The following is a 25,044-nucleotide window of genomic DNA, read 5'->3' as shown; positions in this document are numbered from 1 at the left end:
CAGTCGTGGTGTAAACAGAAACATTTCTTGCAATCATCCCTACTGTTAGAGTAGTTTCACTTTCCGGTTTGAATAGTGTGAGCCTGGAAAGCCAATAGTCTAAATGTTCAGATGTCTGGTACCCAGTAGTAGACATGAACTCAAGTCTCTCATAGAAACATGAGGTTTTTTCCTTAAGCCAAGTGCTGGGAGGGGAATTTCTTCTGCAAAAGTACTGTGCTTCTGCTGCTTGTTCCATTTTAGAAAGTTTCCTCCCTTGGCCCTGCCTTGTTTGAATAGTCCTTTCTCTTCTAACTAGAAGCTCCAGGTTTTCTTCTTACAAGTTGTCTTTGTTTTCTTTGTCCACAGACAGGAGTCCCTGCTCTCCCAGAGCCATGTCGATCATCAGAAGCGGCTTGTGGCTGAGAATGCAGATGGCCACGAAAGGCCTAGAAGTAAAAACTGGAGCAATGTCGTGTGCAAGAAGATTTTCCCAGAGAAAAGCATCCTAGGAGCGGCAAGTGTCATGTAGCTGCCAGTTTCCAGTATATGACTCTCAGGATGCTGTGGCGCTGCCAAAGGCGAAGAGGATCAGAGAGCTGCCAGACACGATCCTCCAGCAGGAAAGGCAGATTTTAGGAGCTCCAGGGAATTCCCTGACGTCAGCAGTGGAGGAGCAGGATGAGGAAGATGTCCACACTTGGGCTACTTGTGGCAAGAGTGTCCAAGGCTCCCAGTGCCTCCGTGAGAGCTGCAGGAGTGGAGTCAGAGGAAGGCCTTTGGGCAGGACTGGCTCCTCCCTCAGAGCCATGGCTCTCAGCAGAACCGTCTCATTGCTGAGGATGCACCTGTCCAGGAAGAGCCTTGCAGAGGAGTAGGAGTCCAGCTCATTGCAGTAAGGGAATGGCTGAATGATGTTTCCCAGGAGCAACTATGCTGAAGGTGCCAGTTCCAGTCCATGGCTCGCAGGATGCTGCAGCACTGCCATAGGAGAAGGGGTTTGGCATGGTGCTAGAGAAGGTCCTCGAGCAGCAAAGGCAGGTGTTTGCAGCTCCAGGGAATACCCTGACGTCAGCAGTGGAGTAGCAGGATGAGGAAGATGTGCACGCTTGGGCTACTTGTGGCAAGAGCCTCTATCCCTGCCCTTGCCTGGGTGAGAGTTGCCAGAGCGCAGACGGAGGAAGGCCTTTGGACAGGTGCAAGGTAAGAATGATGGATGGTCGGCAGTCGTGGTGTAAACAGAAACATTTCTTGCAATCATCCCTACTGTTAGAGTAGTTTCACTTTCCGGTTTGAATAGTGTGAGCCTGGAAAGCCAATAGTCTAAATGTTCAGATGTCTGGTTCCCAGTAGTAGACATGAACTCAAGTCTCTCTTAGAAACATGAGGTTTTTTCCTTAAGCCAAGTGCTGGGAAGGGAATTTCTTCTGCAAAAGTACTGTGCTTCTGCTGCTTGTTCCATTTTAGAAAGTTTCCTCCCTTGGCCCTGCCTTGATTGAATAGTCCTTTGTCTTCTATCTAGAAGCTCCAGGTTTTCTTCTTACAAGTTGTCTTTGTTTTCTTTGTCCACAGACAGGAGTCCCTGCTCTCCCAGAGCCATGTCGATCATCAGAAGCTGCTTGTGGCTGCGGATGCAGATGGCCACGAAAGGCCTAGAAGTAAAAACTGGAGCAATGTCGTGTCCAAGAAGATTTTCCCAGAGAAAAGCATCCTAGGAGCAGCAAGTGTCCTGTAGCTGCCAGTTTCCAGTATATGACTCTCAGGATGCTGTGGCGCTGCCAAAGGCGAAGAGGCTCAGAGAGCTGCCAGACACGATCCTCCAGCAGGAAAGGCAGATTTTAGGAGCTCCAGGGAATTCCCTGATGTCAGCAGTGGAGGAGCAGGATGAGGAAGATCTCGATGCTTGGGCTACTTGTGGCAAGAGTGTCCGAGGCTCCCAGTGCCTCCGTGGGAGCTGCAGGAGTGGAGTCAGAGGAAGGCCTTTGGACAGGACTCGCTGCTCCCTCAGAGCCATGGCTCTCAGCAGAACCGTCTCATTGCTGAGGATGCACCTGTCCAGGAAGAGCCTTGCAAAGGAGTAGGAGTCCAGCTCATTGCAGTAAGGGAATGGCTGAAGGATGTTTCCCAGGAGCAACTATGCTGAAGGTGCCAGTTCCAGTCCATGGCTCGCAGGATGCTGCAGCACTGCCATAGGAGAAGGGGTTTGGCATGGTGCTAGAGAAGATCCTCGAGCAGCAAAGGCAGGTGTTTGCAGCTCCAGGGAATTCCTAGATGTCAGCAGTGGAAGATCAGGATGAGGAATATCTCCAGGCTTGGGCTACTTGTGGCAAGAGCCTCCATCCCTGCCCGAGCTTGGGTGAGAGTTGCCAGAGCGCAGACGGAGGAAGGCCTTTGGACAGGTGCAAGGTAAGAATGATGCATGGTCGGCAGTCGTGGTGCGAGCAGAAACATTTCTTGCAATCGCCTCTAGCTTTTAGAGTAGTTTCACTTTCCGGTTTGAATAGCGTGAGCCTGGAAAGCCAATAGTCTAAATGTTCAGATGTCTGGTACCCAATAGTAGACATGAACTCAAGTCTCTCATAGAAACATGAGGTTTTTTCCTTAAGCCAAGTGCTGGGAGGGGAATTTCTTCTGCAAATCTACTGTGCTTCTGCTGCTTGTTCCATTTTAGAAAGTTTCCTCCCTTGGCCCTGCCTTGATTGAATAGTCCTTTCTCTTCTAACTAGAAGCTCCAGGTTTTAATCTTACAAGTTGTCTTTGTTTTCTTTGTCCACAGACAGGAGTCCCTGCTCTCCCAGAGCCATGTCGATCATCAGAAGCTTCTTGTGGCTGAGAATGCAGATGGCCACGAAAGGCCTAGGAGTAAAAACTGGAGCAAGGACGTGTGCAAGAAGATTTTCCTAGAGGAAAGCATCCTAGGAGAAGCAAGTGTCCTGGAGGTGCCAGTTGCCAGTATATGACTCCTAGGATGCTGTGGCGCTGCCAAAGGCAAAGAGGCTCAGAGATCTGCCAGACACGATCCTCGAGCAGGAAAGGCAGATGTTGGGAGCACCAGGGAATTCCCTGACGTCAGCAGTGGAGGAGCAGGATGAGGAAGATGTCCACGCTTGGGCTACTTGTGGCAAGAGTGTCCAAGGCTCCCAGTGCCTCCGTGGGAGCTGCTGGACTGGTGGCAGAGGGCAACCATTGGGCAGGACTGGCTGCTCCCTCAGAGCTGTGGCTCTCAGCAGAACCGTCTCATTGCTGAGGATGCACCTGTCCAGGAAGAGCATTGCAGAGGAGTAGGAGTCCAGCTCATTGCAGTGAGGGAATGGCTGAGGGATGTTTCCCAGGAGCAACTTTGCTGGAGGTGCCAGTTCCAGTCCGTGGCTCGCAGGATGCTGCAGCGCTGCCATAGGAGAAGGGGTTTTGCATGGTGCTAGAGAAGATCCTCGAGCAGCAAAGGCAGGTGTTTGCAGCTCCAGGGAATACCCTGACGTCAGCAGTGGAGTAGCAGGATGAGGAAGATGTCCACGCTTGGGCTACTTGTGGCAAGAGCCTCCATCCCTGCCCTTGCCTGGGTGAGAGTTGCCGGAGCGCAGATGGAGGAAGGCCTTTGGACAGGTGCAAGGTAAGAATGATGCATGGTCGGCAGTCGTGGTGTAAACAGAAACATTTCTTGCAATCATCCTTACTGTTAGAGTAGTTTCACTTTCCGGTTTGAATAGCGTGAGCCTGGAAAGCCAATAGTCTAAATGTTCAGATGTCTGGTACCCAGTAGTAGACATGAACTCAAGTCTCTCATAGAAACATGAGGTTTTTTCCTTAAGCCAAGTGCTGGGAAGGGAATTTCTTCTGCAAAACTACTGTGCTTCTGCTGCTTGTTCCATTTTAGAAAGTTTCCTCCCTTGGCCCTGCCTTGATTGAATAGTCCTTTGTCTTCTATCTAGAAGCTCCAGGTTTTCTTCTTACAAGTTGTCTTTGTTTTCTTTGTCCACAGACAGGAGTCCCTGTTTTCCCAGAGCCATGTCGATCATCAGAAGCTGCTTGTGGCTGCGGATGCAGATGGCCACGAAAGGCCTAGAAGTAAAAACTGGAGCAATGTCGTGTCCAAAAAGATTTTCCCAGAGAAAAGCATCCTAGGAGCAGCAAGTGTCCTGGAGGTGCCAGTTTCCAGTATATGACTCTCAGGATGCTGTGGCGCTGCCAAAGGCGAAGAGGCTCAGAGAGCTGCCAGACACGATCCTCGAGCAGGAAAGGCAGATTTTAGGAGCTCCAGGGAATTCCCTGACGTCAGCAGTGGAGGAGCAGGATGAGGAAGATGTCCACGCTTGGGCTACTTGTGGCAAGAGTGTCCAAGGCTCCCAGTGCCTCCGTGGGAGCTGCAGGAGTGGAGTCAGAGGAAGGCCTTTTGACAGGACTGGCTGCTCCCTCAGAGCCATGGCTCTCAGCAGAACCGTCTCATTGCTGAGGATGCACCTGTCCAGGAAGAGCCTTGCAGAGGAGTAGGAGTCCAGCTCATTGCAGTAAGGGAATGGCTGAATGATGTTTCCCAGGAGCAACTATGCTGAAGGTGCCAGTTCCAGTCCATGGCTCGCAGGATGCTGCAGCGCTGCCATAGGAGAAGGGGTTTTGCATGGTGCTAGAGAAGGTCCTCGAGCAGCAAAGGCAGGTGTTTGCAGCTCCAGGGAATACCCTGACGTCAGCAGTGGAGTAGCAGGATGAGGAAGATGTCCACGCTTGGGCTACTTGTGGCAAGAGCCTCCATCCCTGCCCTTGCCTGGGTGAGAGTTGCCGGAGCGCAGATGGAGGAAGGCCTTTGGACAGGTGCAAGGTAAGAATGATGGATGGTCGGCAGTCGTGGTGTAAACAGAAACATTTCTTGCAATCATCCTTACTGTTAGAGTAGTTTCACTTTCCGGTTTGAATAGCGTGAGCCTGGAAAGCCAATAGTCTAAATGTTCAGATGTCTGGTACCCAGTAGTAGACATGAACTCAAGTCTCTCATAGAAACATGAGGTTTTTTCCTTAAGCCAAGTGCTGGGAAGGGAATTTCTTCTGCAAAACTACTGTGCTTCTGCTGCTTGTTCCATTTTAGAAAGTTTCCTCCCTTGGCCCTGCCTTGATTGAATAGTCCTTTGTCTTCTATCTAGAAGCTCCAGGTTTTCTTCTTACAAGTTGTCTTTGTTTTCTTTGTCCACAGACAGGAGTCCCTGTTTTCCCAGAGCCATGTCGATCATCAGAAGCTGCTTGTGGCTGCGGATGCAGATGGCCACGAAAGGCCTAGAAGTAAAAACTGGAGCAATGTCGTGTCCAAAAAGATTTTCCCAGAGAAAAGCATCCTAGGAGCAGCAAGTGTCCTGGAGGTGCCAGTTTCCAGTATATGACTCTCAGGATGCTGTGGCGCTGCCAAAGGCGAAGAGGCTCAGAGAGCTGCCAGACACGATCCTCGAGCAGGAAAGGCAGATTTTAGGAGCTCCAGGGAATTCCCTGACGTCAGCAGTGGAGGAGCAGGATGAGGAAGATGTCCACGCTTGGGCTACTTGTGGCAAGAGTGTCCAAGGCTCCCAGTGCCTCCGTGGGAGCTGCAGGAGTGGAGTCAGAGGAAGGCCTTTTGACAGGACTGGCTGCTCCCTCAGAGCCATGGCTCTCAGCAGAACCGTCTCATTGCTGAGGATGCACCTGTCCAGGAAGAGCCTTGCAGAGGAGTAGGAGTCCAGCTCATTGCAGTAAGGGAATGGCTGAATGATGTTTCCCAGGAGCAACTATGCTGAAGGTGCCAGTTCCAGTCCATGGCTCGCAGGATGCTGCAGCACTGCCATAGGAGAAGGGGTTTTGCATGGTGCTAGAGAAGGTCCTCGAGCAGCAAAGGCAGGTGTTTGCAGCTCCAGGGAATACCCTGACGTCAGCAGTGGAGTAGCAGGATGAGGAAGATGTCCACGCTTGGGCTACTTGTGGCAAGGGCCTCCATCCTTGCCCTTGCCTGGGTGAGAGTTGCCGGAGCGCAGACGGAGGAAGGCCTTTGGACAGGTGCAAGGTAAGAATGATGCATGGTCGGCAGTCGTGGTGTAAACAGAAACATTTCTTGCAATCATCCCTACTGTTAGAGTAGTTTCACTTTCCGGTTTGAATAGCGTGAGCCTGGAAAGCCAATAGTCCAAATGTTCAGATGTCTGGTACCCAATAGTAGACATGAACTCAAGTCTCTCATAGAAACATCAGGCTTTTTCCTTAAGCCAAGTGCTGGGAGGGGAATTTCTTCTGCAAAACTGCTCTGCTTCTGCTGCTTGTTCCATTTTAGAAAGTTTCCTGCTTTGGCCCTGCCTTGATTGAATAGTCCTTTGTCTTCTAACTAGAAGCTCCAGGTTTTCTTCTTACAAGTTGTCTTTGTTTTCTTTGTCCACAGACAGGAGTCCCTGCTCTCCCAGAGCCCTGTTGATCATCAGAACCTGCTTGTGGCTGAGGATGCAGATGGCCACGAAAGGCCTAGAAGTAAAATCGGCAGCAAGGTCGTATGCAAGAAGATTTTCCCAGAGAAAAGCATCCTAGGAGCAGCAAGTGTCCTGGAGGTGCCAGTTGCCAGTATATGACTCCTAGGATGCTGTGGCGCTGCCAAAGGTGAAGAGGCTCAGAGAGCTGCCAGACATGATCCTCTAGCTGGAAAGGCAGATGTTTGGAGCTCCAGGGAATTCCCTGACGTCAGCAGTGGAGGAGCAGGATGAGGAAGATGTCCATGCTTGGGCTACTTGTGGCAAGAGTGTCCAAGGCTCCCAGTGCCTCCGTGAGAGCGGCAGGACTGGAGACGGAGGAAGGCCTTTGGACAGGTGCAAGGTAAGAATGATGCATGGTCCCCAGTTGTGGTGAGTACAGAAACATTTCTTCGAAGCATCTCTAGCTTTTGAAATAGTTTGACATTCCGGTTTGAATTGCGTGAGCCTGGAAAGCCAGTAGTCTAAATGTTCAGATGTCTGCTATCCAATAGTAGACATGAACTCAAGTCTCTCATAGAAACATCAGGCTTTTTCCTTAAGCCAAGTGCTGGGAGGGGAATTTCTTCTGCAAAAGTACTGTGCTTCTGCTGCTTGTTCCATTTTAGAAAGTTTCCTCCCTTGGCCCTGCCTTGATTGAATAGTCCTTTCTCTTCTAACTAGAAGCTCCAGGTTTTAATCTTACAAGTTGTCTTTGTTTTCTTTGTCCACAGACAGGAGTCCCTGCTCTCCCAGAGCCATGTCGATCATCAGAAGCTGCTTGTGGCTGCGGATGCAGATGGCCACAAAAGGCCTAGAAGTAAAATCTGGAGCAAGGTCGTGTGCAAGATTTTCCCAGAGAAAAGCATCCTAGGAGCAGCAAGTGTCCTGGAGGTGCCAGTTGCCAGTATATGACTCCAAGGATGCTGTGGCGCAGCCAAAGGTGAAGAGGCTCAGAGATCTGCCAGACACGATCCTCGAGCAGGAAAGGCAGATGTTGGGAGCACCAGGGAATTCCCTGCCGTCAGCAGTGGAGGAGCAGGATGAGGAAGATCTCGACGCTTGGGCTACTTGTGGCAAGAGTGTCCAAGGCTCCCAGTGCCTCCGTGGGAGCTGCGGGACTGGAGGCGGAGGAAGGCCTTTGGGCAGGACTGGCTGCTCCCTCAGAGCCGCGGCTCTCAGCAGAACCATCTCATTGCTGAGGATGCACCTGTCCAGGAAGAGCATTGCAGAGGAGTAGGAGTCCAGCTCATTGCAGTAAGGGAATGGCTGAGGGATGTTTCCCAGGAGCAACTTTGCTGGAGGTGCCAGTTCCAGTCCGTGACTTGCAGGATGCTGCAGCACTGCCATAGGAGAAGGCGTTTGGCATGATGCTAGAGAAGATCCTCGAGCAGCAAATGCAAGTGTTTGCAGCTCCAGGGAATTCCTAGATGTCAGCAGTGGAAGATCAGGATGAGGAATATCTCCAGGCTTGGGCTACTTGTGGCAAGAGCCTCCATCCCTGCCCGAGCTTGGGTGAGAGTTGCCAGAGCGCAGACGGAGGAAGGCCTTTGGACAGGTGCAAGGTAAGAATGATGCATGGTCGGCAGTCGTGGTGTAAACAGAAACATTTCTTGCAATCATCCCTACTGTTAGAGTAGTTTCACTTTCCGGTTTGAATAGCGTGAGCCTGGAAAGCCAATAGTCTAAGTGTTCAGATGTCTGGTACCCAATAGTAGACATGAACTCATGTCTCTCATAGAAACATCAGGCTTTTTCCTTAAGCCAAGTGCTGGGAGGGGAATTTCTTCTGCAAAACTACTGTGCTTCTGCTGCTTGTTCCATTTTAGAAAGTTTCCTCCTTTGGCCCTGCCTTGATTGAATAGTCCTTTTTCTTCTAACTAGAAGCTCCAGGTTTTCTTCTTACAAGTTGTCTTTGTTTTCTTTGTCCACAGACAGGAGTCCCTGCTCTCCCAGAGCCCTGTTGATCATCAGAACCTGCTTGTGGCTGAGGATGCAGATGGCCACGAAAGGCCTAGAAGTAAAATCGGCAGCAAGGTCGTGTGCAAGAAGATTTTCCCAGAGAAAAGCATCCTAGGAGCAGCAAGTGTCCTGGAGGTGCCAGTTGCCAGTATATGACTCCTAGGATGCTGTGGCGCTGCCAAAGGTGAAGAGGCTCAGAGAGCTGCCAGACATGATCCTCCAGCTGGAAAGGCAGATGTTTGGAGCTCCAGGGAATTCCCTGACGTCAGCAGTGGAGGAGCAGGATGAGGAAGATGTCCATGCTTGGGCTACTTGTGGCAAGAGTGTCCAAGGCTCCCAGTGCCTCCGTGAGAGCGGCAGGACTGGAGACGGAGGAAGGCCTTTGGACAGGTGCAAGGTAAGAATGATGCATGGTCCCCAGTTGTGGTGAGTACAGAAACATTTCTTCGAAGCATCTCTAGCTTTTGAAATAGTTTGACATTCCGGTTTGAATTGCGTGAGCCTGGAAAGCCAGTAGTCTAAATGTTCAGATGTCTGCTATCCAATAGTAGACATGAACTCAAGTCTCTCATAGAAACATCAGGCTTTTTCCTTAAGCCAAGTGCTGGGAGGGGAATTTCTTCTGCAAAAGTACTGTGCTTCTGCTGCTTGTTCCATTTTAGAAAGTTTCCTCCCTTGGCCCTGCCTTGATTGAATAGTCCTTTCTCTTCTAACTAGAAGCTCCAGGTTTTAATCTTACAAGTTGTCTTTGTTTTCTTTGTCCACAGACAGGAGTCCCTGCTCTCCCAGAGCCATGTCGATCATCAGAAGCTTCTTGTGGCTGAGAATGCAGATGGCCACGAAAGGCCTAGGAGTAAAAACTGGAGCAAGGACGTGTGCAAGAAGATTTTCCTAGAGGAAAGCATCCTAGGAGAAGCAAGTGTCCTGGAGGTGCCAGTTGCCAGTATATGACTCCTAGGATGCTGTGGCGCTGCCAAAGGCAAAGAGGCTCAGAGATCTGCCAGACACGATCCTCCAGCAGGAAAGGCAGATGTTGGGAGCACCAGGGAATTCCCTGACGTCAGCAGTGGAGGAGCAGGATGAGGAAGATGTCCACGCTTGGGCTACTTGTGGCAAGAGTGTCCAAGGCTCCCAGTGCCTCCGTGGGAGCTGCAGGACTGGTGACAGAGGGCAACCATTGGGCAGGACTGGCTGCTCCCTCAGAGCTGTGGCTCTCAGCAGAACCGTCTCATTGCTGAGGATGCACCTGTCCAGGAAGAGCATTGCAGAGGAGTAGGAGTCCAGCTCATTGCAGTGAGGGAATGGCTGAGGGATGTTTCCCAGGAGCAACTTTGCTGGAGGTGCCAGTTCCAGTCCGTGGCTCGCAGGATGCTGCAGCGCTGCCATAGGAGAAGGGGTTTTGCATGGTGCTAGAGAAGATCCTCGAGCAGCAAAGGCAGGTGTTTGCAGCTCCAGGGAATACCCTGACGTCAGCAGTGGAGTAGCAGGCTGAGGAAGATTTCCACGCTTGGGCTACTTGTGGCAAGAGCCTCCATCCCTGCCCTTGCCTGGGTGAGAGTTGCCGGAGCGCAGATGGAGGAAGGCCTTTGGACAGGTGCAAGGTAAGAATGATGGATGGTCGGCAGTCGTGGTGTAAACAGAAACATTTCTTGCAATCATCCTTACTGTTAGAGTAGTTTCACTTTCCGGTTTGAATAGCGTGAGCCTGGAAAGCCAATAGTCTAAATGTTCAGATGTCTGGTACCCAGTAGTAGACATGAACTCAAGTCTCTCATAGAAACATGAGGTTTTTTCCTTAAGCCAAGTGCTGGGAAGGGAATTTCTTCTGCAAAACTACTGTGCTTCTGCTGCTTGTTCCATTTTAGAAAGTTTCCTCCCTTGGCCCTGCCTTGATTGAATAGTCCTTTGTCTTCTATCTAGAAGCTCCAGGTTTTCTTCTTACAAGTTGTCTTTGTTTTCTTTGTCCACAGACAGGAGTCCCTGTTTTCCCAGAGCCATGTCGATCATCAGAAGCTGCTTGTGGCTGCGGATGCAGATGGCCACGAAAGGCCTAGAAGTAAAAACTGGAGCAATGTCGTGTCCAAAAAGATTTTCCCAGAGAAAAGCATCCTAGGAGCAGCAAGTGTCCTGGAGGTGCCAGTTTCCAATATATGACTCTCAGGATGCTGTGGCGCTGCCAAAGGCGAAGAGGCTCAGAGAGCTGCCAGACACGATCCTCGAGCAGGAAAGGCAGATTTTAGGAGCTCCAGGGAATTCCCTGACGTCAGCAGTGGAGGAGCAGGATGAGGAAGATCTCGACGCTTGGGCTACTTGTGGCAAGAGTGTCCAAGGCTCCCAGTGCCTCCGTGGGAGCTGCAGGAGTGGAGTCAGAGGAAGGCCTTTTGACAGGACTGGCTGCTCCCTCAGAGCCATGGCTCTCAGCAGAACCGTCTCATTGCTGAGGATGCACCTGTCCAGGAAGAGCCTTGCAGAGGAGTAGGAGTCCAGCTCATTGCAGTAAGGGAATGGCTGAATGATGTTTCCCAGGAGCAACTATGCTGAAGGTGCCAGTTCCAGTCCATGGCTCGCAGGATGCTGCAGCACTGCCATAGGAGAAGGGGTTTGGCATGGTGCTAGAGAAGGTCCTCGAGCAGCAAAGGCAGGTGTTTGCAGCTCCAGGGAATACCCTGACGTCAGCAGTGGAGTAGCAGGATGAGGAAGATGTCCACGCTTGGGCTACTTGTGGCAAGAGCCTCCATCCCTGCCCTTGCCTGGGTGAGAGTTGCCGGAGCGCAGATGGAGGAAGGCCTTTGGACAGGTGCAAGGTAAGAATGATGGATGGTCGGCAGTCGTGGTGTAAACAGAAACATTTCTTGCAATCATCCTTACTGTTAGAGTAGTTTCACTTTCCGGTTTGAATAGCGTGAGCCTGGAAAGCCAATAGTCTAAATGTTCAAATGTCTGGTTCCCAGTAGTAGACATGAACTCAAGTCTCTCATAGAAACATGAGGTTTTTTCCTTAAGCCAAGTGCTGGGAAGGGAATTTCTTCTGCAAAACTACTGTGCTTCTGCTGCTTGTTCCATTTTAGAAAGTTTCCTCCCTTGGCCCTGCCTTGATTGAATAGTCCTTTGTCTTCAATCTAGAAGCTCCAGGTTTTCTTCTTACAAGTTGTCTTTGTTTTCTTTGTCCACAGACAGGAGTCCCTGCTCTCCCAGAGCCATGTCGATCATCAGAAGCTGCTTGTGGCTGCGGATGCAGATGGCCACGAAAGGCCTAGAAGTAAAAACTGGAGCAATGTCGTGTCCAAGAAGATTTTCCCAGAGAAAAGCATCCTAGGAGCAGCAAGTGTCCTGTAGCTGCCAGTTTCCAGTATATGACTCTCAGGATGCTGTGGCGCTGCCAAAGGCGAAGAGGCTCAGAGAGCTGCCAGACACGATCCTCGAGCAGGAAAGGCAGATTTTAGGAGCTCCAGGGAATTCCCTGATGTCAGCAGTGGAGGAGCAGGATGAGGAAGATCTCGACGCTTGGGCTACTTGTGGCAAGAGTGTCCAAGGCTCCCAGTGCCTCCGTGGGAGCTGCAGGAGTGGAGTCAGAGGAAGGCCTTTGGACAGGACTGGCTGCTCCCTCAGAGCCATGGCTCTCAGCAGAACCGTCTCATTGCTGAGGATGCACCTGTCCAGGAAGAGCCTTGCAAAGGAGTAGGAGTCCAGCTCATTGCAGTAAGGGAATGGCTGAATGATGTTTCCCAGGAGCAACTATGCTGAAGGTGCCAGTTCCAGTCCATGGCTCGCAGGATGCTGCAGCACTGCCATAGGAGAAGGGGTTTGGCATGGTGCTAGAGAAGATCCTCGAGCCGCAAAGGCAGGTGTTTGCAGCTCCAGGGAATACCCTGACGTCAGCAGTGGAGTAGCAGGATGAGGAAGATGTCTACGCTTGGGCTACTTGTGGCAAGAGCCTCCATCCCTGCCCTTGCCTGGGTGAGAGTTGCCAGAGCGCAGACGGAGGAAGGCCTTTGGACAGGTGCAAGGTAAGAATGATGCATGGTCGGCAGTCGTGGTGTAAACAGAAACATTTCTTGCAATCATCCCTACTGTTAGAGTAGTTTCACTTTCCGGTTTGAATAGCGTGAGCCTGGAAAGCCAATAGTCTAAATGTTCAGATGTCTGGTACCCAATAGTAGACATGAACTCAAGTCTCTCATAGAAACATCAGGCTTTTTCCTTAAGCCAAGTGCTGGGAGGGGAATTTCTTCTGCAAAACTACTGTGCTTCTGCTGCTTGTTCCATTTTAGAAAGTTTCCTCCCTTGGCCCTGCCTTGATTGAATAGTCCTTTTTTTTCTAACTAGAAGCTCCAGGTTTTCTTCTTACAAGTTGTCTTTGTTTTCTTTGTCCACAGACAGGAGTCCCTGCTCTCCCAGAGCCATGTCGATCATCAGAAGCTGCTTGTGGCTGAGAATGCAGATGGCCACGAAAGGCCTAGGAGTAAAAACTGGAGCAAGGACGTGTCCAAGAAGATTTTCCCAGAGGAAAGCATCCTAGGAGCAGCAAGTGTCCTGGAGGTGCCAGTTGCCAGTATATGACTCCTAGGATGCTGTGGCGCTGCCAAAGGCAAAGAGGCTCAGAGAGCTGCCAGACACGATCCTCGAGCAGGAAAGGCAGATGTTGGGAGCACCAGGGAATTCCCTGCCGTCAGCAGTGGAGGAGCAGGATGAGGAAGATGTCCACGCTTGGGCTACTTGTGGCAAGAGTGTCCAAGGCTCCCAGTGCCTCCGTGGGAGCTGCAGGACTGGAGACGGAGGAAGGCCTTTGGACAGGTGCAAGGTAAGAATGATGCATGGTCGGCAGTCGTGGTGTAAACAGAAACATTTCTTGCAATCATCCCTTCTGTTAGAATCGTTTCACTTTCCGGTTTGAATAGCGTGAGCATGGAAAGCCAATAGTCTAAATGTTCAGATGTCTGGTACCCAGTAGTAGACATGAACTCAAGTCTCTCATAGAAACATGAGGTTTTTTCCTTAAGCCAAGTGCTGGGAAGGGAATTTCTTCTGCAAAAGTACTGTGCTTCTGCTGCTTGTTCCATTTTAGAAAGTTTCCTCCCTTGGCCCTGCCTTGATTGAATAGTCCTTTCTCTTCTAACTAGAAGCTCCAGGTTTTCTTCTTACAAGTTGTCTTTGTTTTCTTTGTCCACAGACAGGAGTCCCTGTTTTCCCAGAGCCATGTCGATCATCAGAAGCTGCTTGTGGCTGCGGATGCAGATGGCCACGAAAGGCCTAGAAGTAAAAACTGGAGCAATGTCGTGTCCAAGAAGATTTTCCCAGAGAAAAGCATCCTAGGAGCAGCAAGTGTCCTGTAGCTGCCAGTTCCCAGTATATGACTCTCAGGATGCTGTGGCGCTGCCAAAGGCGAAGAGGCTCAGAGAGCTGCCAGACACGATCCTCGAGCAGGAAAGGCAGATTTTAGGAGCTCCAGGGAATTCCCTGATGTCAGCAGTGGAGGAGCAGGATGAGGAAGATGTCCACGCTTGGGCTACTTGTGGCAAGAGTGTCCAAGGCTCCCAGTGCCTCCGTGGGAGCTGCAGGAGTGGAGTCAGAGGAAGGCCTTTTGACAGGACTGGCTGCTCCCTCAGAGCCATGGCTCTCAGCAGAACCGTCTCATTGCTGAGGATGCACCTGTCCAGGAAGAGCCTTGCAGAGGAGTAGGAGTCCAGCTCATTGCAGTAAGGGAATGGCTGAATGATGTTTCCCAGGAGCAACTATGCTGAAGGTGCCAGTTGCAGTCCATGGCTCGCAGGATGCTGCAGCACTGCCATAGGAGAAGGGGTTTGGCATGGTGCTAGAGAAGGTCCTCGAGCAGCAAAGGCAGGTGTTTGCAGCTCCAGGGAATACCCTGACGTCAGCAGTGGAGTAGCAGGATGAGGAAGATGTGCACGCTTGGGCTACTTGTGGCAAGAGCCTCTATCCCTGCCCTTGCCTGGGTGAGAGTTGCCAGAGCGCAGACGGAGGAAGGCCTTTGGACAGGTGCAAGGTAAGAATGATGCATGGTCGGCAGTCGTGGTGTAAACAGAAACATTTCTTGCAATCATCCCTACTGTTAGAGTAGTTTCACTTTCCGGTTTGAATAGTGTGAGCCTGGAAAGCCAATAGTCTAAATGTTCAGATGTCTGGTACCCAGTAGTAGACATGAACTCAAGTCTCTCATAGAAACATGAGGTTTTTTCCTTAAGCCAAGTGCTGGGAGGGGAATTTCTTCTGCAAAACTACTGTGCTTCTGCTGCTTGTTCCATTTTAGAAAGTTTCCTCCCTTGGCCCTGCCTTGTTTGAATAGTCCTTTCTCTTCTAACTAGAAGCTCCAGGTTTTCTTCTTACAAGTTGTCTTTGTTTTCTTTGTCCACAGACAGGAGTCCCTGCTCTCCCAGAGCCATGTCGATCATCAGAAGCGGCTTGTGGCTGAGAATGCAGATGGCCACGAAAGGCCTAGAAGTAAAAACTGGAGCAATGTCGTGTGCAAGAAGATTTTCCCAGAGAAAAGCATCCTAGGAGCGGCAAGTGTCATGTAGCTGCCAGTTTCCAGTATATGACTCTCAGGATGCTGTGGCGCTGCCAAAGGCGAAGAGGATCAGAGAGCTGCCAGACACGATCCTCCAGCAGGAAAGGCAGATTTTAGGAGCTCCAGGGAATTCCCTGACGTCAGCAGTGGAGGAGCAGGATGAGGAAGATGTCCACACTTGGGCTACTTGTGGCAAGAGTGTCCAAGGCTCCCAGTGCCTCCGTGAGAGCTGCAGGAGTGGAGTCAGAGGAAGGCCTTTGGGCAGGACTGGCTCCTCCCTCAGAGCCATGGCTCTCAGCAGAACCGTCTCATTGCTGAGGATGCACCTGTCCAGGAAGAGCCTTGCAGAGGAGTAGGAGTCCAGCTCATTGCAGTAAGGGAATGGCTGAATGATGTTTCCCAGGAGCAACTATGCTGAAGGTGCCAGTTCCAGTCCATGGCTCGCAGGATGCTGCAGCACTGCCATAGGAGAAGGGGTTTGGCATGGTGCTAGAGAAGGTCCTCGAGCAGCAAAGGCAGGTGTTTGCAGCTCCAGGGAATACCCTGACGTCAGCAGTGGAGTAGCAGGATGAGGAAGATGTGCACGCTTGGGCTACTTGTGGCAAGAGCCTCTATCCCTGCCCTTGCCTGGGTGAGAGTTGCCAGAGCGCAGACGGAGGAAGGCCTTTGGACAGGTGCAAGGTAAGAATGATGGATGGTCGGCAGTCGTGGTGTAAACAGAAACATTTCTTGCAATCATCCCTACTGTTAGAGTAGTTTCACTTTCCGGTTTGAATAGTGTGAGCCTGGAAAGCCAATAGTCTAAATGTTCAGATGTCTGGTTCCCAGTAGTAGACATGAACTCAAGTCTCTCTTAGAAACATGAGGTTTTTTCCTTAAGCCAAGTGCTGGGAAGGGAATTTCTTCTGCAAAAGTACTGTGCTTCTGCTGCTTGTTCCATTTTAGAAAGTTTCCTCCCTTGGCCCTGCCTTGATTGAATAGTCCTTTGTCTTCTATCTAGAAGCTCCAGGTTTTCTTCTTACAAGTTGTCTTTGTTTTCTTTGTCCACAGACAGGAGTCCCTGCTCTCCCAGAGCCATGTCGATCATCAGAAGCTGCTTGTGGCTGCGGATGCAGATGGCCACGAAAGGCCTAGAAGTAAAAACTGGAGCAATGTCGTGTCCAAGAAGATTTTCCCAGAGAAAAGCATCCTAGGAGCAGCAAGTGTCCTGTAGCTGCCAGTTTCCAGTATATGACTCTCAGGATGCTGTGGCGCTGCCAAAGGCGAAGAGGCTCAGAGAGCTGCCAGACACGATCCTCCAGCAGGAAAGGCAGATTTTAGGAGCTCCAGGGAATTCCCTGATGTCAGCAGTGGAGGAGCAGGATGAGGAAGATCTCGATGCTTGGGCTACTTGTGGCAAGAGTGTCCGAGGCTCCCAGTGCCTCCGTGGGAGCTGCAGGAGTGGAGTCAGAGGAAGGCCTTTGGACAGGACTCGCTGCTCCCTCAGAGCCATGGCTCTCAGCAGAACCGTCTCATTGCTGAGGATGCACCTGTCCAGGAAGAGCCTTGCAAAGGAGTAGGAGTCCAGCTCATTGCAGTAAGGGAATGGCTGAAGGATGTTTCCCAGGAGCAACTATGCTGAAGGTGCCAGTTCCAGTCCATGGCTCGCAGGATGCTGCAGCACTGCCATAGGAGAAGGGGTTTGGCATGGTGCTAGAGAAGATCCTCGAGCCGCAAAGGCAGGTGTTTGCAGCTCCAGGGAATTCCTAGATGTCAGCAGTGGAAGATCAGGATGAGGAATATCTCCAGGCTTGGGCTACTTGTGGCAAGAGCCTCCATCCCTGCCCGAGCTTGGGTGAGAGTTGCCAGAGCGCAGACGGAGGAAGGCCTTTGGACAGGTGCAAGGTAAGAATGATGCATGGTCGGCAGTCGTGGTGCGAGCAGAAACATTTCTTGCAATCGCCTCTAGCTTTTAGAGTAGTTTCACTTTCCGGTTTGAATAGCGTGAGCATGGAAAGCCAATAGTCTAAATGTTCAGATGTCTGGTACCCAATAGTAGACATGAACTCAAGTCTCTCATAGAAACATGAGGTTTTTTCCTTAAGCCAAGTGCTGGGAGGGGAATTTCTTCTGCAAATCTACTGTGCTTCTGCTGCTTGTTCCATTTTAGAAAGTTTCCTCCCTTGGCCCTGCCTTGATTGAATAGTCCTTTCTCTTCTAACTAGAAGCTCCAGGTTTTAATCTTACAAGTTGTCTTTGTTTTCTTTGTCCACAGACAGGAGTCCCTGCTCTCCCAGAGCCCTGTTGATCATCAGAACCTGCTTGTGGCTGAGAATGCAGATGGCCACGAAAGGCCTAGAAGTAAAAACTGGAGCAAGGTTGTATGCAAGAAGATTTTCCCAGAGAAAAGCATCCTAGGAGCAGCAAGTGTCCTGGAGGTGCCAGTTGCCAGTATATGACTCCTAGGATGCTGTGGCGCTGCCAAAGTTGAAGAGGCTCAGAGAGCTGCCAGACATGATCCTCCAGCTGGAAAGGCAGATGTTGGGAGCTCCAGGGAATTCCCTGACGTCAGCAGTGGAGGAGCAGGATGAGGAAGATGTCCACGCTTGGGCTACTTGTGGCAAGAGTGTCCGAGGCTCCCAGTGCCTCCGTGAGAGCGGCAGGACTGGAGACGGAGGAAGGCCTTTGGACAGGTGCAAGGTAAGAATGATGCATGGTCCCCAGTTGTGGTGAGTACAGAAACATTTCTTCCAAGCATCTCTAGCTTTTGAAATAGTTTGACATTCCGGTTTGAATTGCGTGAGCCTGGAAAGCCAGTAGTCTAAATGTTCAGATGTCTGCTATCCAATAGTAGACATGAACTCAAGTCTCTCATAGAAACATCAGACTTTTTCCTTAAGCCAAGTGCTGGGAAGGGAATTTCTTCTGCAAAACTACTGTGCTTCTGCTGCTTGTTCCATTTTAGAAAGTTTCCTGCTTTGGCCCTGCCTTGATTGAATAGTCCTTTCTCTTCTATCTAGAAGCTCCAGGTTTTCTTCTTACAAGTTGTCTTTGTTTTCTTTGTCCACAGACAGGAGTCCCTGCTCTCCCAGAGCCATGTCGATCATCAGAAGCTGCTCGTGGCCGCGGATGCACATGGCCACGAAAGACCTAGAAGTAAAATCTGGAGCAAGGTCGTATGCAAGAAGATTTTCCCAGAGAAAAGCATCCTAGGAGCAGCAAGTGTCCTGGAGGTGCCAGTTGCCAGTATATGACTCCTAGGATGCTGTGGCGCTGCCAAAGTTGAAGAGGCTCAGAGAGCTGCCAGACACGATCCTCGAGCAGGAAAGGCAGATGTTGGGAGCTCCAGGGAATTCCCTGATGTCAGCAGTGGCGGAGCAGGATGAGGAAGATGTCCACGCTTGGGCTACTTGTGGCAAGAGCCTCCATCCTTGCCCTTGCCTGGGTGAGAGTTGCCAGAGCGCAGACGGAGGAAGGCCTTTGGACAGGTGCAAGGTAAGAATGATGCATGGTCGGCAGTCGTGGTGTAAACAGAAACATTTCTTGCAATCATCCCTACTGTTAGAGTAGTTTCACTTTCCGGTTTGAATAGCGTGAGCATGGAAAGCCAATAGTCTAAATGTTCAGATGTCTGGTACCCAATAGTAGACATGAACTCAAGTCTCTCATAGAAACATCAGGCTTTTTCCTTAAGCCAAGTGCTGGGAGGGGAATTTCTTCTGCAAAACTACTGTGCTTCTGCTGCTTGTTCCATTTTAGAAAGTTTCCTCCCTTGGCTCTGCCTTGATTGAATAGTCCTTTTTTTTCTAACTAGAAGCTCCAGGTTTTCTTCTTACAAGTTGTCTTTGTTTTCTTTGTCCACAGACAGGAGTCCCTGCTCTCCCAGAGCCCTGTCGATCATCAGAACCTGCTTGTGGCTGAGGATGCAGATGGCCACCAAAGGCCTAGGAGTAAAAACTGGAGCAAGGACGTGTGCAAGAAGATTTTCCCAGAGGAAAGCATCCTAGGAGCAGCAAGTGTCCTGGAGGTGCCAGTTGCCAGTATATGACTCCTAGGATGCTGTGGCGCTGCCAAAGGCAAAGAGGCTCAGAGAGCTGCCAGACACGATCCTCGAGCAGGAAAGGCAGATGTTGGGAGCACCAGGGAATTCCCTGACGTCAGCAGTGGAGGAGCAGGATGAGGAAGATGTCCACGCTTGGGCTACTTGTGGCAAGAGTGTCCAAGGCTCCCAGTGCCTCCGTGGGAGCTGCAGGACTGGTGACGGAGGACAACCATTGGGCAGGACTGGCTGCTCCCTCAGAGCCGTGGCTCTCAGCAGAACCGTCTCATTGCTGAGGATGCACCTGTCCAGGAAGAGCATTGCAGAGGAGTAGGAGTCCAGCTCATTGCAGTAAGGGAATGGCTGAGGGATGTTTCCCAGGAGTAACTTTGCTGGAGGTGCCAGTTCCAGTCCGTGGCTCGCAGGATGCTGCAGCACTGCCATAGGAGAAGGGGTTTTGCATGGTGCTAGAGAAGGTCCTCGAGCAGCAAAGGCAGGTGTTTGCAGCTCCAGGGAATACCCTGACGTCAGCAGTGGAGTAGCAGGATGAGGAAGATGTCCACGCTTGGGCTACTTGTGGCAAGAGCCTCCATCCCTGCCCTTGCCTGGGTGAGAGTTGCCGGAGTGCAGATGGAGGAAGGCCTTTGGACAGGTGCAAGGTAAGAATGATGGATGGTCGGCAGTCGTGGTGTAAACAGAAACATTTCTTGCAATCATCCCTTCTGTTAGAATAGTTTCACTTTCCGGTTTGAATAGCGTGAGCCTGGAAAGCCAATAGTCTAAATGTTCAGATGTCTGGTACCCAGTAGTAGACATGAACTCAAGTCTCTCATAGAAACATGAGGTTTTTTCCTTAAGCCAAGTGCTGGGAAGGGAATTTCTTCTGCAAAACTACTGTGCTTCTGCTGCTTGTTCCATTTTAGAAAGTTTCCTCCCTTGGCCCTGCCTTGTTTGAATAGTCCTTTCTCTTCTAACTAGAAGCTCCAGGTTTTCTTCTTACAAGTTGTCTTTGTTTTCTTTGTCCACAGACAGGAGTCCCTGCTCTCCCAGAGCCCAGTTGATCATCAGAACCTGCTTGTGGCTGAGAATGCAGATGGCCACGAAAGGCCTAGAAGTAAAAACTGGAGCAATGTCGTGTCCAAGAAGATTTTCCCAGAGAAAAGCATCCTAGGAGCGGCAAGTGTCATGTAGCTGCCAGTTTCCAGTATATGACTCTCAGGATGCTGTGGCGCTGCCAAAGGCGAAGAGGATCAGAGAGCTGCCAGACACGATCCTCCAGCAGGAAAGGCAGATTTTAGGAGCTCCAGGGAATTCCCTGACGTCAGCAGTGGAGGAGCAGGATGAGGAAGATGTCCACGCTTGGGCTACTTGTGGCAAGAGTGTCCAAGGCTCCCAGTGCCTCCGTGAGAGCTGCAGGAGTGGAGTCAGAGGAAGGCCTTTGGGCAGGACTGGCTCCTCCCTCAGAGCCATGGCTCTCAGCAGAACCGTCTCATTGCTGAGGATGCACCTGTCCAGGAAGAGCCTTGCAAAGGAGTAGGAGTCCAGCTCATTGCAGTAAGGGAATGGCTGAATGATGTTTCCCAGGAGCAACTATGCTGAAGGTGCCAGTTGCAGTCCATGGCTCGCAGGATGCTGCAGCACTGCCATAGGAGAAGGGGTTTGGCATGGTGCTAGAGAAGGTCCTCGAGCCGCAAAGGCAGGTGTTTGCAGCTCCAGGGAATACCCTGATGTCAGCAGTGGAGTAGCAGGATGAGGAAGATGTCCACGCTTGGGCTACTTGTGGCAAGGGCCTCCATCCTTGCCCTTGCCTGGGTGAGAGTTGCCGGAGCGCAGACGGAGGAAGGCCTTTGGACAGGTGCAAGGTAAGAATGATGCATGGTCGGCAGTCGTGGTGTAAACAGAAACATTTCTTGCAATCATCCCTACTGTTAGAGTAGTTTCACTTTCCGGTTTGAATAGCGTGAGCCTGGAAAGCCAATAGTCCAAATGTTCAGATGTCTGGTACCCAATAGTAGACATGAACTCAAGTCTCTCATAGAAACATCAGGCGTTTTCCTTAAGCCAAGTGCTGGGAGGGGAATTTCTTCTGCAATACTGCTGTGCTTCTGCTGCTTGTTCCATTTTAGAAAGTTTCCTCCCTTGGCTCTGCCTTGATTGAATAGTCCTTTCTCTTCTAACTAGAAGCTCCAGGTTTTCTTCTTACAAGTTGTCTTTGTTTTCTTTGTCCACAGACAGGAGTCCCTGCTCTCCCAGAGCCATGTCGATCATCAGAAGCTGCTTGTGGCTGCGGATGCAGATGGCCACAAAAGGCCTAGAAGTAAAATCTGCAGCAAGGTTGTGTGCAAGAAGATTTTCCCAGAGAAAAGCATCCTAGGAGCAGCAAGTGTCCTGGAGGTGCCAGTTGCCAGTATATGACTCCTAGGATGCTGTTGTGCTTCCAAAGTGTAAGAGGCTCAGAGAGCTGCCAGACACGATCCTCGAGCAGGAAAGGCAGATGTTGGGAGCTCCAGGGAATTCCCTAATGTCAGCAGTGGAGGAGCAGGATGAGGAAGATGTCCACGCTTGGGCTACTTGTGGCAAGAGTGTCCAAGGCTCCCAGTGCCTCCGTGGGAGCTGCAGGACTGGTGACGGAGGACAACCATTGGGCAGGACTGGCTGCTCCCTCAGAGCCGTGGCTCTCAGCAGAACCGTCTCATTGCTGAGGATGCACCTATCCAGGAAGAGCCTTGCAAAGGAGTAGGAGTCCAGCTCATTGCAGTAAGGGAATGGCTGAAGGATGTTTCCCAGGAGCAACTATGCTGAAGGTGCCAGTTCCAGTCCATGGCTCGCAGGATGCTGCAGCACTGCCATAGGAGAAGGGGTTTGGCATGGTGCTAGAGAAGATCCTCGAGCAGCAAAGGCAAGTGTTTGCAGCTCCAGGGAATTCCTAGATGTCAGCAGTGGAAGATCAGGATGAGGAATATCTCCAGGCTTGGGCTACTTGTGGCAAGAGCCTCCATCCCTGCCCGAGCTTGGGTGAGAGTTGCCAGAGCGCAGACGGAGGAAGGCCTTTGGACAGGTGCAAGGTAAGAATGATGCATGGTCGGCAGTCGTGGTGTGAGCAGAAACATTTCTTGCAATCGCCTCTAGCTTTTAGAGTAGTTTCACTTTCCGGTTTGAATAGTGTGAGCCTGGAAAGCCAATAGTCTAAATGTTCAGATGTCTGGTACCCAATAGTAGACATGAACTCAAGTCTCTCATAGAAACATCAGGCTTTTTCCTTAAGCCAAGTGCTGGGAGGGGAATTTCTTCTGCAAAACTGCTCTGCTTCTGCTGCTTGTTCCATTTTAGAAAGTTTCCTGCTTTGGCCCTGCCTTGATTGAATAGTCCTTTGTCTTCCAACTAGAAGCTCCAGGTTTTCTTCTTACAAGTTGTCTTTGTTTTCTTTGTCCACAGACAGGAGTCCCTGCTCTCCCAGAGCCCTGTTGATCATCAGAACCTGCTTGTGGCTGAGGATGCAGATGGCCACGAAAGGCCTAGAAGTAAAATCGGCAGCAATGTCGTGTGCAAGAAGATTTTCCCAGAGAAAAGCATCCTAGGAGCAGCAAGTGTCCTGGAGGTGCCAGTTGCCAGTATATGACTCCTAGGATGCTGTGGCGCTGCCAAAGGTGAAGAGGCTCAGAGAGCTGCCAGACATGATCCTCCAGCAGGAAAGGCAGATGTTGGGAGCTCCAGGGAATTCCCTGATGTCAGCAGTGGAGGAGCAGGATGAGGAAGATGTCCACGCTTGGGCTACTTGTGGCAAGAGTGTCCAAGGCTCCCAGTGCCTCCGTGAGAGCGGCAGGACTGGAGACGGAGGAAGGCCTTTGGACAGGTGCAAGGTAAGAATGATGCATGGTCGGCAGTCGTGGTGTAAACAGAAACATTTCTTGCAATCATCCCTTCTGTTAGAATCGTTTCACTTTCCGGTTTGAATAGCGTGAGCATGGAAAGCCAATAGTCTAAATGTTCAGATGTCTGGTACCCAGTAGTAGACATGAACTCAAGTCTCTCATAGAAACATGAGGTTTTTTCCTTAAGCCAAGTGCTGGGAAGGGAATTTCTTCTGCAAAAGTACTGTGCTTCTGCTGCTTGTTCCATTTTAGAAAGTTTCCTCCCTTGGCCCTGCCTTGATTGAATAGTCCTTTCTCTTCTAACTAGAAGCTCCAGGTTTTCTTCTTACAAGTTGTCTTTGTTTTCTTTGTCCACAGACAGGAGTCCCTGTTTTCCCAGAGCCATGTCGATCATCAGAAGCTGCTTGTGGCTGCGGATGCAGATGGCCACGAAAGGCCTAGAAGTAAAAACTGGAGCAATGTCGTGTCCAAGAAGATTTTCCCAGAGAAAAGCATCCTAGGAGCAGAGAGTGTCCTGTAGCTGCCAGTTCCCAGTATATGACTCTCAGGATGCTGTGGCGCTGCCAAAGGCAAAGAGGCTCAGAGAGCTGCCAGACACGATCCTCGAGCAGGAAAGGCAGATTTTAGGAGCTCCAGGGAATTCCCTGCCGTCAGCAGTGGAGGAGCAGGATGAGGAAGATGTCCACGCTTGGGCTACTTGTGGCAAGAGTGTCCAAGGCTCCCAGTGCCTCCGTGGGAGCTGCAGGAGTGGAGTCAGAGGAAGGCCTTTTGACAGGACTGGCTGCTCCCTAAGAGCCATGGCTCTCAGCAGAACCGTCTCATTGCTGAGGATGCACCTGTCCAGGAAGAGCCTTGCAGAGGAGTAGGAGTCCAGCTCATTGCAGTAAGGGAATGGCTGAATGATGTTTCCCAGGAGCAACTATGCTGAAGGTGCCAGTTGCAGTCCATGGCTCGCAGGATGCTGCAGCACTGCCATAGGAGAAGGGGTTTGGCATGGTGCTAGAGAAGGTCCTCGAGCAGCAAAGGCAGGTGTTTGCAGCTCCAGGGAATACCCTGACGTCAGCAGTGGAGTAGCAGGATGAGGAAGATGTGCACGCTTGGGCTACTTGTGGCAAGAGCCTCTATCCCTGCCCTTGCCTGGGTGAGAGTTGCCAGAGCGCAGACGGAGGAAGGCCTTTGGACAGGTGCAAGGTAAGAATGATGGATGGTCGGCAGTCGTGGTGTAAACAGAAACATTTCTTGCAATCATCCCTACTGTTAGAGTAGTTTCACTTTCCGGTTTGAATAGTGTGAGCCTGGAAAGCCAATAGTCTAAATGTTCAGATGTCTGGTTCCCAGTAGTAGACATGAACTCAAGTCTCTCTTAGAAACATGAGGTTTTTTCCTTAAGCCAAGTGCTGGGAAGGGAATTTCTTCTGCAAAAGTACTGTGCTTCTGCTGCTTGTTCCATTTTAGAAAGTTTCCTCCCTTGGCCCTGCCTTGATTGAATAGTCCTTTGTCTTCAATCTAGAAGCTCCAGGTTTTCTTCTTACAAGTTGTCTTTGTTTTCTTTGTCCACAGACAGGAGTCACTGCTCTCCCAGAGCCATGTCGATCATCAGAAGCTGCTTGTGGCTGCGGATGCAGATGGCCACGAAAGGCCTAGAAGTAAAAACTGGAGCAATGTCGTGTCCAAGAAGATTTTCCCAGAGAAAAGCATCCTAGGAGCAGCAAGTGTCCTGTAGCTGCCAGTTTCCAGTATATGACTCTCAGGATGCTGTGGCGCTGCCAAAGGCGAAGAGGCTCAGAGAGCTGCCAGACACGATCCTCCAGCAGGAAAGGCAGATTTTAGGAGCTCCAGGGAATTCCCTGATGTCAGCAGTGGAGGAGCAGGATGAGGAAGATCTCGATGCTTGGGCTACTTGTGGCAAGAGTGTCCGAGGCTCCCAGTGCCTCCGTGGGAGCTGCAGGAGTGGAGTCAGAGGAAGGCCTTTGGACAGGACTCGCTGCTCCCTCAGAGCCATGGCTCTCAGCAGAACCGTCTCATTGCTGAGGATGCACCTGTCCAGGAAGAGCCTTGCAAAGGAGTAGGAGTCCAGCTCATTGCAGTAAGGGAATGGCTGAAGGATGTTTCCCAGGAGCAACTATGCTGAAGGTGCCAGTTCCAGTCCATGGCTCGCAGGATGCTGCAGCACTGCCATAGGAGAAGGGGTTTGGCATGGTGCTAGAGAAGATCCTCGAGCCGCAAAGGCAGGTGTTTGCA

This window comes from Aphelocoma coerulescens, chromosome 11 (assembly GCF_041296385.1).
Source record: "Aphelocoma coerulescens isolate FSJ_1873_10779 chromosome 11, UR_Acoe_1.0, whole genome shotgun sequence".
NCBI lineage: Eukaryota > Metazoa > Chordata > Aves > Passeriformes > Corvidae > Aphelocoma > Aphelocoma coerulescens.
Note: the sequence above shows the minus strand (reverse complement) of the source record.